Source organism: Tursiops truncatus, chromosome 19 (genome assembly GCF_011762595.2).
Source record: "Tursiops truncatus isolate mTurTru1 chromosome 19, mTurTru1.mat.Y, whole genome shotgun sequence".
In the NCBI taxonomy this organism is placed as follows: domain Eukaryota; kingdom Metazoa; phylum Chordata; class Mammalia; order Artiodactyla; family Delphinidae; genus Tursiops; species Tursiops truncatus.
In genome coordinates, this window is record NC_047052.1 from 44,576,032 (window position 1) to 44,589,810 (window position 13,779).

General features: G+C 34.6%; 2 pseudogenes; one reads left to right on the plus strand and one right to left on the minus strand.

Moving 5' to 3' along the window:
- LOC109550857 (large ribosomal subunit protein P1 pseudogene) overlaps positions 1-13,779 on the minus strand; it is a 39,268-nt pseudogene that overhangs the window by 663 nt on the left and 24,826 nt on the right.
- LOC117308969 (uncharacterized) lies at positions 1,276-4,552 on the plus strand (annotated as a pseudogene).

Below are 13,779 nucleotides of genomic sequence, written 5' to 3' on the forward strand. Positions count from 1 at the left end.
TGCATAATTAAAAATATATATTCTTTTAGACATTTCCCCTTTGTCATTTAAAAGTTTTCTCTTCCTCTTTTTTCTTTATTAGGTAGACCAAGAATTTATTTCTTACTGATTTGTTTTTAAGAATGAGCTATTTTATTTGTTTACCCCATCTTTTTGTATTTTTTGACTGATTACATTTTGTCTTTATTCCTTTCTTTTGCTTTACTTCAGCTTACATTCCTTTTTTATCTTTTTTTAGGGTGCTTAGTTCAGTCTTATATTTAGGTTAATATAACCATTTAAGTCTTTGACTTTTTTTCTGAGCACTAAATTAGTCTGCCATCCATTCTGATGTTGTTTTTGTCTCAAAATTTTCTAGAAAGTCTGATATTTTAATTGTTTTTAATATTTATTTATTTATTTAGGCTGTGCCGGGTCTTAGTTGTGGCACACAGGATCTTTGCTGCGGCATGCAAACTCTTAGTTGTGGCATGCATGCAGGTTCTAGTTCCCCAGCCAGGGATCAAACCCAGGCCCCCTGCATTGGGAGCACAGAGTCTTACCCACTGGACCACCAGGGAAGTCCCTGATATTTTAATTTGTATTTCCTCATTGAAACAACAGTGGCTTAGTTAAGTACATTGTTTACAAATAGAAAAGCTTTTAATTTTTTGCTGTTATTATTTAAATTTTTATTGTGTTATATTCAGAGATTGTTTTGTTTCAAACACCCTCCTTTTAAATTTTTTTTAGTTTTTTATTTTATTTTATTTTTTTGGTGGTACGCGGGCCTCTCACTGTTGTGGCCTCTCCCGTTGTGAAGCGCAGGCTCTGGACGTGCAGGCTCAGCAGCCATGGCTCACAGGCCCAGCCGCTCGGCAGCATGTGGGATCTTCCCGGACCGGGGCACGAACCCGTGTCCCCTGCCTCGGCAGGCGGACTCTCAACCACTGCGCCACCAGGGAAGCCCCCTCCCTCCATTTTTATACTTATATTGTAATCACAGAAAATTTCTTCTCCATTCATTTCAAATTGAACCTTACATCCACTATTTAGATTTTTCGTAGGCTCTTCTTTTATCTAGATTGCCACCCTCCAGGTTTTATCCCAAATATCCTTTTTAATAGATTCCCTGACACTCCTAGTTTCCCCAGACAATTTCCTCATACCATTCACTTACTCTCCTCTCTCCAAAATTATGGTCTCCTTGTTCAGTTTTTAAATAACTGTTCAATATGATACATAACTGCTATAATATCTAAAAATCATTCAGATACTTTTCCATAAAGAATAAGAATGGTTGGTTCTAGATGTAAGGGGATAGAAGGGAAATCTGTGAAATGTTATGAAGTAAGCAGACTGAGCATCTAGGAGGGTTGAATAATAGTGAAACTCAACTGAATATATGTTAATTATACACATCTCTATGCACAGCAGGGAATGAACAATATTGGTGGAGACATCTGTTTGATTGGATAACTGCTTAAAGAATTATTAGGTAAAACAAGGACCTTTTTCCTTTTACACATTTGGCTGAGCTACCTTGAATTTCCTTTAGTCCCTATATATATATAGGAAGTAAAGTAGGAAAAAGTGCACTTAATCACTGCAGTAATGTATGAGAGATTAGAGGTAGGGAGAAATGTCTTTTGAGTGTTGTGAAATTATTTAAGTGATTATTATGATATTCAACTGCATTACAGTGACTTTGTAATATTTTCATCTAGTATCATAGTTTGACAGTTATCATTTTATTCTAAATTTATTATTCTAAATTTATTTATTCTAAATAAATTTATTATTTATTCTAAATTCTAAAGTTAATCATTTAACACCTGCTATGTCCCAGTCAATTTACTTATTTTGAACGAAATAGGAATTATATCTTCCTTTGGGATGGTTTGGGAATCAGAAACAGCAAAGCAAAGCGAAAATTTATGTATATGTGTTGAAAACTGTGACATGAAGAAAAGAATCATGATGTTGTGATTGAGAATAAACATGGATCTGCTTATAGTCAGCAGGGCAAGCATTTCTTTGCAAGAAATGTTTAACCTAAGATGAAAGGATGAATAGTCAGCCTTTCATTGAGCCCAGGAGAGGTGATTCTTAGGAGATGAAATAGCCTGTAAAAAGCTGTATGAAATGGAAAGGTTGTGGGCATAATCTAGGAGCTGAACAGTAGCAAGTGTCCTAAGAGAGTAAAGAGGACAGTTTCTTCCAGAGAAGTCTTTAGGTAAGCAAAGGCCATATTATATTCTATGGTAACATGTTTGGATTTTATTCTAAGAGTAAAGGAAATGATTAATATTATTAAATGGGAACTCCTAAACTTTGATTTATATTGGAATCATCTTGTGAAGTTATTAAACATGTAGATGCCCAATTACTCCTTTAGATTTGATTCACCTTGGTCTGGGGTGGTACCCAAATAGCTGTACTTGTAAGAAGCTCTCCAGATTATTCTGATTGACACCTAAATTTCAAATCACCACAATCTTACATAATCTCTCATTATTCTCTCAGCTCATATTGTTTTGATTTAAAACTACCTAATTATATTGAAAGTTCTTTAAGCCATTTATTTCTTTTCAAGAATTGTTTTCATTTTGTATCCTATTTTTAAGATAGAAACTGTATGTTTTGCTGGCTGCTAGAAAGTTATCTTTGTTTGCTTTTTTGTTTTCTTTTAGGTTTACTCTCCAGGTATAAGACCAAGAAGTTATCGCCAGAGGACATTTATGAAATCAGTTTATCCTGATGGAAGATAATAGGAGGAAGTAAAACTCCTTGTCTTAAAGGATCTATTTTGAGAAATGAGTGGCAGAGCAAAAGTGAGTTTGAGGGTCAACAGGGACTTCGAGATAGATATTTCAGTCAAATGAAAATCATCTATAACATGCCAACATGTAGAAAACATTCATCTTTTACTCTGAATCAGAGAATTCATAATAGTCAGAAACTTCATGAATATAGGGAATGTGGAAAACCCTTTAGTTGTGGCTCAAATTTTGTTCAACATGAGGAAATTCATTCTGGTGATAAACTTTTGATTGTAAAGAATGTGGGAATACCTTTAATAGTGTCTATCGGGAGTTCCCTAGCTGTCCAGTAGTTAGGACTCGGTGCTTTCACTGCCGTCGGCCCAGGTTCAATCCCTGGTCGGGGAACTAGGATCCCGCAAGCTATGCAGTGTGGCCAAAAAAAAAAAAAAAAAAAAAAGTGTCTAAGTGTACATCAGCAAATTCATACTGGTGAGAAACTATGAATGTAATGTATATGGGAAGGTCTTTAGTTGTAGCTATCAGCTTACTCTGCATCGGAGATTTCATACTGGTGAGAAACCCTATGAATGTCAAGATTGTGGAAAAGCTTTTCTACTTGTTTTTTTCCTTACACAGCATCAGAAAATTCATACAGGCAAGAAACCCTGTGAATGTAAGGAATGTGGGAAAACTTTTAGTGCATGTGGTCAACTTACCTGTCAGCAGAAAATTCATACAGGCAAGAAGCCCTGTGAATGTTAAGGAATGTGGGAAGGCCTTTAGACTTGATTTTTACCTCATTGAACACAGAAGAATACATACAGGTAAGAAACCTTATGAATGTAAGCAATATGAAAAAACCTTTAGTGTGTGTGAACAGTTTAATTGACATAAAACAGTTCATACTGGTATAAAACCTTTTGACTGTAAGGTATGTGGGAAGGCTTTTAGTTGTAATGGCAACCTTAGAGTACATCATAGAATGCATACTGGTAAGAAATCATATGAATGTAAGGAATGTGGGAAGACTTGTGGGAGTATATTCTCAAGCTAGTGTACATAAGAAAATTCATACTGATGTGAAACCCTACAAATGTATAGAATGCGGGAAGGCCTTTAAATTTAGTTTCTATTTTACTGAGCATCAGATAATTCACACTGGTGAAAAGCCCTATGAATGTAAAGAACGTGGAAAGGCCTTTATTCATAGAACAGATCTAAAAGAACATCTGAGAATTCATTCTGGTTTAAAACTCTATGTATGTAAAGAATGTGATAAGGCCTTTAGTTGATGTGGACAGTTGACTCAACAGCAGAAAATTCATACGGGTATAAAACCCTATGAATGTAAGGAATGTGGAAAGGCCTTTAGTCATAGTGGAGACCTTAGACCATATCAAAGAATTCATATTGGTGAGAAATCCTGTGAGTGTAAAGAATGTGGGAAGGCCTTTAGAATTAATTCATACTTTACTGAACATCAGAGTTTTCTACTGCTGAGAAACCCTATAAGTTATGTAGGAAGGTCTTTAGACAACATTCACATCTTTATTGGCATCAGAGAATTCAGAATGTAACGGAATATAGGAAAGCCTTTCCATGTCATTTTCTGTTTACAGAATAGCAAAATATTCATGCCAGAAAGAAATTCTGTGAATGTGACTCTTTCCAGACATGTTAATTTAATAAGTGTGTAACAGCCTTCTAATACCTCTCAATCCTTCTTAAATTTTAGGAAGTTCGTATTAGGAAATAAACCTGTTAATGTAACTGTTAACCAAGAATTCCAAGAACAGAGACCTGGTTGAAGAAAAAAAGGAAAAAAGCGCTTTTATTTGGGGTTTGTTAGAACTGCAGCCCAAGAAACACAACCCACTCGAATTGTGTTCTGCTGGACTATAAAATGGGGTAGGCTTAAAAAGGTAAAAAACTGCAAAGTTACATAAGTTGTCAAGAATTAGGATGTGAGCTGGCAAGAGGTAAGGGTGCTTGTTAAACAAGGATGCTTTGGGGTTACATAATTGTGTCGGGGGTGGGAGACTTTTAAACTACAAGGTTGCAACTAGCAGCTGCTAGCAAATACTGTTTTGAAAACAGCTGGTGCTGTCCTTGAGTTTAATACAATTCAGAGAAAATTCAAGTTCTCAGTGATGCATGAATGTGTCTCAGACCAGATCCTCAGTGTCTGCCAGATTACATTTTTGTATGCCTGAACTATGAATACTCCATTATAATTTCAATTTGTCATCAAAATAATTGTGGGGAAGTTTTTAATCAATGACATATACTTATCATCATTGCCTTTACTATCTGTGTGATAGTGGGCAACACATTTACCCTTCTGTGTGTCATTTATAAAGCGGTACCCACCTAAAAGTGTGGTTGATAGTTTATAACATGTACAATTTTGCAAAAACTACCTGGCCAAAAAACTCCTTTGAATGAAAAATAGATATGATAATTTTTATTATTATCAACATTATACTTAATGAGTTTCTTAATATAAAGACATAATGAAGGTAACAAATTTAGAAAGCCATTCATCACTTATTGTATTTCAGGAAATTCATCTTTGATAAAATCCATAAGAATATAAAGAACATGTAAAGATCAAATGCAGACTTCATTGCTTAAGTTCTACCAGAAAATTAGAGCTGAAAAGTAACCCTAAGGATTTAATGAGTGTGAGAATATTAAGAATATAGCTGGTGAAACATCAGGGAATGGTGTGAAGGATTTTACCAATAATATAGAAGTTAAAAGGATAACAAAGAGCAAACTGCCTAGAAAATATTTACCAACTTTATTATGAAAAATTTCTGACAAAAACGTAGAACACATTCTGTAATGAACATCCATTTACCCTTCACCTAGATTTGAAAATTTACACTTTGTATATTTGCTTCATTTTTCTATAAAATATAATTTTTGCTGTACCATTTAATAATAAATTGTAAACATTGTATCACTTTACCCTCAATAAATCAGTTTGTATCCTAGAAGTTAGGATATTACCAAAATATTATAATCATACCTTAAAAATTAATTCTATACATTCTAATATTCTGTCCATATTTAATTTTCCCTAATATTCTCAAGAATATCTTTTAACAAGGATTCACTCTCCAGGCTCATACTTGTTAGTTGTTATGTCACTTTTAAACTGAACAGCACTCCCCCATCTTTGTTTCATGGTTATGTTTTTTTGAAGAATCCATCACAGTTGTCTTAGAATGTCTTAAGTTCTTGGTTTGTCAAATTTATTTCCTCATAATGTTGTTCATCTTGTTACACTGTTTCTAAATTGGAACTTAAGTAGAAGCTTGATTTGCCTCTTGTTAAACATTTTTAGCAAGAACACTTCACAGGTATCTGTGACTGCCAGATCTCTCATTATAAAAATAGCTTATTTTTTTGCAATTCGTAAGTAATTGGGTAATAATTTGCACCTCCTGTTGGAAATGTATAATAATCTATATGTATAAAACAAGTAATAGATTAAACTGAAAGTCAAATTTTAAATTATAACCCATTCAGAGAGGACTGGTACTAAAATGTTTGTATTTCAAAATTTGTGAGATGTAGCCAAACCTCTACTCAGTGTGAAATTAACATCCTTCGATGCATACAGAAAACTAAAATTAAGGGATGGGACTTTTTGTTATCTCCCACCTCAGCTCCTATTCCAGTGTCTTTCTCATATATTAGGCACTTGATAAAACTTGAAAAAAATAAGCAGTCAAGTGAAAAAGTTAAAATAAAACGAATGCTAACAGAAGGAAGTAGTTAATGCAATTTAAACTAGAAATTAATTTTAAAAAACACTCGTAGACTTACCCAATTTTTCCAATTTAAATTAGAAATTAATTTTAAAAAATACTCGTAGACTTACCCAATTTTTCCAATTTGATAAAAGAAAAATGACACAATTATAGCAGCATGAATAACAAGAGGGATATTATTAACACAGATACTGATGTTGTTCTTTGTGAGGAAATATCATGTAAATTTATTTCAATATATACAAAATTCCAGTTAATGAATTATTGTCTAGGAAGTGAACTTTATTGAAATTGATAAAACATAATCAAGCCTGAAAAGACCATTAATGAGTGGGAAAGTTAAATTTAGCAAAAAAGCTCCTTTTTATGAGCCAGCACTTACAATCTGTTAGCTCCTTGGATAAAAACTTCAAGGAGATAATCCTTAACAGAATTTTCCCAGTTCATGCTGCATGACTGATGTAATCCAGATGACAAAACTAGAGAATAGTTATTAAAAGGCAAATCTAGATGAGTTCTAATTAAATAGAAAAGGCAAAAAGCTAAATAGAATATTTGTCAGCAAAATGATATAAAAACATTATGCAGTAAATTCTCATTTATTTGAAATAAACCAGCATTGGAAATTTCTAATTATGTACATATCTAGCTTAAATGATTGAAAACAGAACTTGATTAATTCTCTTTTATCTTCTAGATTCATTCTCTTAGCCTTACTATCACTGATATTGTCCTGATTTCTCAAAATGAAAAAGTGCTCTCTCATTTTAACATTTTGAAGGTGATACAATTTAACAATCAGTGGCATCCTGTAATTACTTTCAAGTAAATACCAACCAAGATTTTTATGTGTATGAAAAGCTTTCATTGGTATTTTCTGGTAAGATCAACAGTGTTCCAGTATCAAAACATTTTATATTTGATGGAATGTATTGTATGTATATACACTTGCCTATACACACTCTAGACATAAGGATTTAAATTTAATTCTTTATAAGAGTTTCTTGAAAACAACCGCCAAAACAAAGGCACTTCAATGTTTTTGTTTAGATTTTAATAAATGGTGCTGGGACTCTTATACATACAATGCATACCACATACAGGCAGCTCCTGAAAATCTAAATAACTTCTGGTGAATATCAGAGAATACCTGAAGTACTTGGCGTTAGATCATCTAAGGAAAGCCGATGATCTAAGACCAGAACACGAGAGAATATACACCACAATTTAAAAAGTAAGTGTGGCATAATGTGATCTATGTCTAGGGTTTGTCACAAGGAGCATGAGTGGAGACAATGGCAACAGTGAGATTGCTGGGAGAAGTAATTTCACCTAGCATATCACCCTTTCTTAAACTAGTTAGTAAGTACTATTGTTTGCTTCTGGGAGAATGTGAGAGGCTACTGATTGGTGGTATTCTGGAAAAAACAGGAGCATCCCTATACTTAGGACTAGCTGGCAAGGAATTTTGTACCACATTAGCCCTCCTGCTAGCCTGTCTCTCTCTAAAAACAAATCAGAGTACAAATCAAGGCAGCACATCCTAGTCCTGCCCTGAGGCAGATTACATCAAAAGGATCCTCAAGTGTAAAACTGAGTATATGTCAGAATACCAAACATTTGATAAAAGTAGATTCTCATATAATAGAGAAACAAAGCTAACCAACTGGAAATACTACCAGTAGAATAAACAGAACAGGACTTTTAAGTATGAATAGCATCCTCAAAATGATGTGAACATATATACTATATCCCCAAAACAGAATCTACTAGAGATTACACAAGTTATTTAAATGTTTTTGCGAAAATAACTCAGTAGAGGGACTTCTGTTTCTAAAAAGATGGAATACATGTCCTTTTCCCTGTTCTTCCTGCTAAATACAACTCAAAACTCTGGACATTATATATAAAACATACAAGATGACTCTCAAAGATGAAGAGAAGCTAGGGACCACAGGACCTAAGGAGCAACATGGGGTGAGTTCCACAGGTTTCATTTTTATCCCAAACTTGGAGCTAAAGAAGCTGGTAATTGAAATGCTAATGTGCAGAGACTGAAAAAAAAGTCTCAAGAAAAGCCTGTTCTCTCCAACCAGAGAAACAGGAAAGGACAGCCTAACAAGACATGAAACTTTTAAACAACTGCTCTACTTCAGGCAAACACCACCAAAAAATCTGTGGCCCTATCCCCACCACTGACACCAGAGGCCAAATGGAGACTCTAGCCCTCTGACCTTTATTAGGTTGTAAAAAGTATCCCCAATGTCCCCACCAGATTGTGTCAGAAAAAGTTGAGCATGAAGTCCACCCTTTAATGGGCCCCTCCACTACCAGTACAATGTCAATGGTGCCTAAATGGGGAGCCTGACCTTCCATAACCAATGAAAATATTGTTCAGGAAATGAGAAATCGAGAACAGCCTCAGATGAAAATGATTTTTAACAACAGGCATACCCTCAAAGAATGACTTCCAGGATTTGTTGCCAACAAAACTATCCCCAAAGAATGCCTAAAGAAATACCTGTAAACAAAAATGAAACATTAAAGAATTGTGGAAAACAAGGAAGGTAGACAGAACACCATAAGAGCAAAACTGTGGGTAAAACAGATTTTCCTTTCCTTAATTATGTTTGACAGTTTAAAAAAAAATCATAACACTGTCTAATGTGGTCTTCAAGAAATATTCAAGTCAATTAGAAATGAGAGAGAAGAAAGGAAAGTAAGGTTTCTACACTTACAGTGGATAAATGTTGAACCATTATACTTCAGTATGTACAGCTGGCCCTCCATGTCTGTGGGTTCCATATCCACAGGTTGAAAATACTTGAAAAAAAAATTCCAGAAAGTTCCAAAAAGCTAAACTTAAATTTGCCACATGCTGGCAACTATTTACATAGCATTTACATTGTATTCCCAACTATTTACATAACATTTATATTTTATTAAGTATTATAAGTAGTCTAGAGATAATTTATAGTATACAAGCATGTGTGTAGGTTATATGCAAGTACTACACCATTTTATGTAAGTAGGGAATTGGGCATCTGTGGATTTTGGTATATGCAGTGGGTCCAGGCATTAATACACTGTACCAGGGGACAACTGTATATATTATGTCATGCCTAGAACAACTCCTAAAAAAAAATATAAGAGACCCCACAAATACTCTAAACAGAAAAATAGCAGAGTAGGAAACAACAGCAGTCCATCCAACCACAAAAAGTAATTAATAGACTGGCAAAAACAGAATCAACTTTTTCAAAAATCTGGTAACTAATCAGAAGTGAACAGCATTCAGAGAACTTCTGAATCAAGAGAAAAACAAGTGTTATCATAATAAGTGAAGTAAGAAAGACAAATACCATATGATATCACTTACATATGTAGTCTAAAATATAACACAAATGAACTTATCTATGAAACAGAAACAGACTCAAAGGTATAGAGAACAGACTTATGGTTGCCAAGCGGGTGGGGTGGGGTGGGGTGGGGGAGGGATGGATTGAGAGTTTGGGATTAGTACATGCAAACTATTATATATAGAATGCATAAACAAGTTCCTACTATACAGCACAAAGAACTATATTCAATATCCTGTAATAAACCATAATGGAAAAGAAAAAATAACCAAGTGAATCTCAGAGCTTTGTGGTATTTTAATTTACCCTGGTCCCATGCCTCATTCCCCAGCTCAGCAGCAGTCTTGACTACAACAGCCCACACTCCCAATACTGCTACCTAGAATCTATAGGAAAGGGGAAATCACAATAGGAAAGGCAAATATATATTAAGGATTGAAGATTACTTAAATAACCCAGTATGTAGATTAAAAATAAATTTTTAAAATTGTAAAAGTGATAACTACAATAAACAGTAAAAGGATAAACATGAAGATATAAAAGAGAACATCAAAATAAAGTCTGGGAGGAGGGAAATATAAAAATATATATCTTTTAGAACATGACTAACTTGAATGATTATCAGTTTAAAGCAAGTAGATATAGTTATGGGTCAACATACTTGAACTCCACAGTAACTACAAAGCAAAAACATACAATAGATTCACAAAATATAAAAAGAAAGGAACTCAAGCATATCACAAAAGAAAATCATCAGAAAAAAAAAAAGGACTGCAAAAACAACTGCAAAACAAGGATTAAATGGCAATAAATATACACCTATCAATAATTACTTTAAACATCATTGGACTAAATGCTCCAATCAAAAGATATAGAGTGGCAGATTGGGGGAAAAAGAAAAAGAACCTGCAATATGCTGCCTAAAGACACTCACTTCAGGGCAAGAGACACAGACTGAAAGTAAGGGGATGGATAAAGATATGTCATGCAAATAGAAAAGAAAAAGGGGGTAGCAATACCCATATCAAACAAAATAAAGCCATAAAGAAAGACAAAGGCATTACATAATGATATAGGGATAAATACAAGAGGAGGATATTACATTTGTTAACATGTACATACCCAAAACAGGAACACCTAAATATATACAGCAAATACAGACATAGAGGAAGAAATTGACAATGCAATATTATGAGACTTTAACACCCCACTAACATCAATGGATGGATCATACAGACAGAAAATAAATAAGGCAAGAGAGATCCTAAATGACACCAGTTGTACTTCATTGATATCTACAGGACACTATATCCAAAACAAACAAAAACAAACAGAATACACATTCTTTTCAAGCACCCATGGAATGTTTTCTAGGATAGACCACATACTAGGTCACAAAAGCCTTAGAAAAGAAGAGGATAGAAATTATTTCAAGCATCTTTTCTGACCACAACGTATGAAACTAGAAATCACTGACAGAAAGAAAACAGGAAAAGAAGGAAAACATAGAGACTAAACAACATGCTACTTTAAAACCAATGGATCAATGATGAAATCTAAGAAATCAGAAAACTTGTGGCAAAAGAAAATGAAAACACAACATTACCAAATCTATGATGCACCAAAAACAGTTCTAGGAGGGAAGTTCATAATGATACAGGACTTCCTCAAGAAATAAGAAAAAAATCTCAAAAAAAAAAAACCCAAAAAACAACCTAGGGACTTCCCTGGTGGTCCAGTGGTAATGAATCCACCTTACAGTGCAGGGGACATGGGTTCGATCCCTCGTCAGGGAACTAAGATCCCACATGCCGTGGGGCAACTAAGCTCGCACGCCACAACTACTGAGCTTGCATGCTTCAACTACAGAGGCTGCAAACTACTGGGCCCACACACCCTGGAGCCTGCGCACCACAACTAGAGAGAGAAAACCCACATGCCACACCTAGAGAGAAGCCCACACACTGCAACAAAAGATCCCACATACCTTGACAAATATCCCGTGTGCCACAACTAAGACCCGACACAGCCAAAAATAAATAAAATAAATAATAAATGAATCTTAAAAAAAAAACCCAACCTAAACTACCACCTAAAACAATTAGAAAAAGAACAAACAAAGCCCCAAGTCAGCAGAAGAAAGGAAGTAATAAAGATCAGAGAGGAAATAAATAAGAGATTTTTAAGGTTCCCTGGTGGCACAGTGGTTAAGAATCCGCCTGCAGGGGTTCGAGCTGTGGTCTGGGAAGATCCCACATGCCACGGAGCAACAGCCTGTGCACCACAACTACTGAGCCTGTGAACCACAACTACTGAGTCCACATGCTATAACTACTGAAGCCCGCGTGCCTGGAGCCTTGCTCTGCAACAAGAGAAGCCATCGCAGTGAGAAGCCCACGCACCGCAATGAAGAGTAGCCCCCATTCGCCACAACTAGAGAAAGCCTGCGAACAGAAATGAAGACCCAATGCAGCCAAAAATAATTAAATTAAAAAAATAGAAAAGATCAATAAAACCAATAACAGGTTCTGTGAAAAGTTTTTAAAAATGGACAAACCTTTAGCCACACTCACCAAAAATAAGAGAGACAGGATCCAAATAAAATAATGAAAGAGGAGAAATAACCAACACCACAGAAATACAAGAAATCATGACAGAATACTATGAACAGTTATATGCCAACAAATTGGACAAGCTAGAAGAAAGGGACAAGTTTCTAGAAACAGAGAGCCTGCCAAGAATGAGTCAATAAGAAACGTAATTTGAATAAACTGATCACTAGAAGTGAAATAGAATCTGTAATTTTAAAAACTCCCTACAAACAGAAGTCCAGGACTGGATGGCTTCACTGGGGAATTCTACAAAACATGTAAAGAAAATTTAATACCTATCCTCAAACTATTCCAAAAAATTTAAGAGGAACACTCCCAAATTCATTTTTACAAGGCCAAAACGGGACAAAGACACTACAAAAAAAGAAATTACAGGTCAATATATTTGATGAATATAGATGCAAAAATCCTAAATGTATTAGCAAACCAAATCCAACAATACATAAAAAGGATCATACACTGTGATCAAGTTTGATTTATTCCAGGGTCACAGGGATGGTTCAACATTAGCAAATCAATCAATATGATACACCACATTAACAAAAGGAAGAATAAAAATCACATGATCATCTCAACAGACACAGAAAATCCATTTGACAGCATTCAACATCCATTCATGATAAAAAATTGCTATCAAAGTATGAGAGTGTATATGGAACATATCTCAGTAAAATGAAGGCCATTTATGACAAACCTACAATTAACATAATACTCAATGTGAAAAGCTGAAAACCTTTCCTCTGAATATTCAGAAACAAGTAAAGGACACCTGCTCTTGCCACTTCTATTTAATATAGTGTTGGAAATCTTAGCCACTGCAATCAGATAAGAAGAACTAAAATGTATCCAAATTGGAAAGGAAAGGAACCATTTGCAGATGACATGTTAATCTATATAGAAAACGCCAAAGTGCCTACCCCAAAAATATAAAAAGTAATAAATGAATTCAGCAAAGCTGCAGGATACAAGATTAATATACAGAAATCTATGGTGTTTCTTTAATAATGAAATGTAAGAAAAAGTGGAAAAAAATCCCATCTAAAAGTGTCAAAAACAATAAAATAACTAGGAATAACCTTAACCAACGGGGTGAAAGACCTATACACTGAAAACTATAAAACACTGATGAAGGAATTTGAAGATGATACAAAGAAATGGAAAGATACCACCATTCTTGGAAGAATTAATATTGTTAAAATGGCCATACTTCCCAAAGCAATCTACAGATTCAATGCAGTCCCTGTCAAAATACCCATGACATTTTCCACAGAACTAGGACAAA